The following is a 3140-nucleotide window of genomic DNA, read 5'->3' as shown; positions in this document are numbered from 1 at the left end:
GAGTTTGAGGCTGCAGTGAGCCAGCTATGATCACACCACTGCACTCAAGCCTGGGAGACAGAGTGAGACCCTATCTCTCTCTCTCTCTCTCTCTCTCTCTCTCACACACACACACACACACACACACACACACATTAAATTTGTTGGATTATATATTTAGGGGTTGAGCACCTTTGGTTATAAAATACTTATGGTTGCAGGAACAAGTTAATAACTAAATAAAGACCAAAAACTTATTAAAATATACCAGTACTTTAAGCAAAAGGCATTCTTAATTTAAAAATGTTTTACTTTAAAGATAATAGTACACTTATAAATTATTGTTAAAATCAATAGTAACGTAGAAAAGTAACAATACTAATAGCCTGATACAAACTGATCACAGGCCTTTATAAGAGACAACACTATTCCTAATAACCTATATAAGCAAACATTAAGGCTGGGCACAGTGGCCCACACCTGTAATCCCAGCACTTTTGGAGGCTGAGGAGGGTTGATCACTTGAGGCCAGAAGTTGGACACCAGCATGACCAACATGGTAAAACCCAGTCTCTACTAAAAATACAAAAAAATAGCTTTGCACAGTGGCAGTATCATAGCCAATGATGTTTATCCAAGGCACAATTATTACTAATTGAAAACTTTTCCCAATACTCCACCATGATGACTGGAAATACAGTAGGCATTGGCAATTTTTGGAAGTCTCTACAGGGACTGAATTTTAAAAATTAAATAAAAAAATTAAAATAAATTAAAATGGAAAAGAAATACAAAAAAATTAGCCAGGCATGGTGGTGCACACCTGTAATCCCAGCTACTTGGGAGGTTGAGGCAGGAGAATCCTTAAACCCAGGAAGCAGAGGTTGTAGTGAGCCAAGATCATGTCATTGTGACAAGAGTAAAACTCCTTATCAAAAAAAAATTTTTTTTCTTTAAATGTGTGCATTCCTCCTCTTGCTTTCTGAGGACTCCCTGCTCTGTAACTGAGTAGTGGCTAATAAACTCTCTTAAAGTCACTAGACTCTGCGACTCCCCATAAACTCCATCTCGTGTGAGATCCAAAAACCCATTGTTGGGGTCTGGGACAAGACCCGTTTTCTGGTGACAAAACTATACTAATTATTTTCTTTTTTTTTTTTTTGAGACAGAGTCTTGCTCTGTTGCCCAGGTTGGAGTGAAGTGGCATGATCTCAGCTGACTGCTTCCTATGCCTCCCAGGTTCAAGCAATTCTCCCGTGTCAGCCTCCAGAGTATCTGGGATTACAGGCACCTGCTACCATACCTGGCTAATTTTTGAATTTCTAGTAGAGACAGAGTTTTCTAATGTTGGCCAGACCTGTCTCAATCTCCTGACTTCAGGTGATCCACATGCCTCGGCCTCCTAAAGTACTAGGCTTACAGGCATGAGCTACCTTGCCTGGCCGGCTTGTATCCTTGGTAATAGCTTGGATATGGAGGGTGGAGGAGGAGGAGTATCAAGCAGATATTGCTCTTGGATTACCACCTGGTATATTAGGTGCAAGGTTCTATTATTTGATCAAACCCTGAGAGCACCAACAAACAACTCGAGCCAGTGTGGAGCAACATGCTGTTTTAATAAGTGCCTGGGTGTAGATGGGCTGAGATCTAAAATGGTGTCAGCCCCAAGTGAGGGCAAGGCAGGGGTTTTCTAGTCTTCTGTAAATGGGAAGTGTTCCAGTCTGATGTAACTGCTACCTGGTACCTAAATGGCCTCTCCCTTGATCTTCAGGGTATACTTATCGTCCGGCCTGCCCTCTTCTGGCTTCTGCTCTCTTGCTGACCCATGCTGCTGGTGCAAGTGATGTTGCACCTTGAAACTGGGCCTGAGGAGGGAGGAGTTATCCCCCCAAGTTTTCAGGCCCCAGGGAGAATCTTTCATTAGGAAGAGTAGGCTGGCTGATTATTCTTTGTTAGGCAGAACTTGGTTTTGTGGGTGCAGTGGGATGCCTCAAGTCAAAAGCTTGACTCCACATACAGGCCAGACCCCACATGGCTGTTCCTGTGACTGCCAGGCCACTTTGAGGCTGAGAGAGACAGTTTTGTCTGGGCTCTGTCCTGCACATGTTTATGGAGGCCTTCTCTGTGTTGGCAGATCTGGGGGTCCACCAGATAGAATCCCATGAAGAGATCTCAAAAGTCTTTAGTCCAATGTGTTTATCACATCATTTACACAATCAAAGATGAATAAAATATACAGAGGTTTATTTAGTGATAAGGTTGATGGTGCACCTGTGCTAGGCAGTGTTTTAGTTCCTTGAGACACCAAGGAGTTGAGACAATCCTTTGCCTTAGAGTTTTGCATCTGTAAGTCCTGCTATTGAGAGCTGTGTGTGTTAAAATGTCTGATTTGGTCAGGAGGGATCTGGGCTGTCTGTAAGCTTAGGTAAGGGGAGGTTAGTGTCCAGCAAGTATCCAGTACCTCATCAACATCCCAGTTCTTCTCCACCAATCTTCCAATTCTAGGACTGATGTGGAGGCCCTCAGAGCCACTTAAGAGGGGAAGTAGTCAGTGTGCTGTGTGGCTAGCTTGTTTGAGAATGTGAATTGTAAATCCTCTGCCGACAAAAAGTTGGAAACAAGTAGTGTTTCATCTTGAGTTTCTCATAAATGGTTTGCAGTCATATAAACCAGAGCATATATACCACAGGGCAACATGAGGGTCCCTCTACCGCCCTTTCTCCAGTGGCCTAGGTGGGCATCTAAACAGAATAATGTGTGCAGCCTCACTGTGTGAAAGTCCAGTGCTTTGTGCTTGGAGTATCATCAGGGAAAGGCCCCTTACTTGGAAGATTGGCAATCTGCCACAGAGGGAAGGAGTGGGAGTGTGGTGATGCTGGGTCCGTGTCTCGCTCTCTAATAGGAGGCATGAGATAGCCTTGGCCTTATGAAGATCTTGGGTGCCCCAGCTCACTTCAGCCCTGATCATCCTGATGCAGGCACTGGGCCCTGGTTCTGGAGCTGAGAATACATCCTGGGCTTCCACTGCATGGCTGGCACAGTGGGCATTCAGGAGCCTATTTGGGGACTGCTATGGAGTCTTGTGCCAGATGCAGTGGTGCACAGCTGGGAGCCAAGGATCCCTGCTTCTGCTGGAGAATCTGGGCAGATGTAAAGTGTTA

General features: G+C 44.6%; 1 non-coding gene across 1 annotated transcript; it reads left to right on the top strand.

Moving 5' to 3' along the window:
* Positions 1-573: 573 nt before the first annotated feature.
* LOC135274596 (U4 spliceosomal RNA) lies at positions 574-714 on the top strand. Its single transcript, XR_010342385.1, has one exon. It is a non-coding gene; the product is annotated as a U4 spliceosomal RNA (small nuclear RNA).
* Positions 715-3140: the final 2426 nt, after the last annotated feature.

The sequence above is a fragment of the Aotus nancymaae genome, unplaced genomic scaffold (genome assembly GCF_030222135.1).
Source record: "Aotus nancymaae isolate 86718 unplaced genomic scaffold, 86718_ANA_hifiasm-v0.15.2.pri h1tg000002l, whole genome shotgun sequence".
Lineage (NCBI taxonomy): Eukaryota > Metazoa > Chordata > Mammalia > Primates > Aotidae > Aotus > Aotus nancymaae.
The sequence above is the reverse complement of the archived record's forward strand: the minus strand, read 5'-3'. Positions and strand labels throughout refer to the sequence as shown.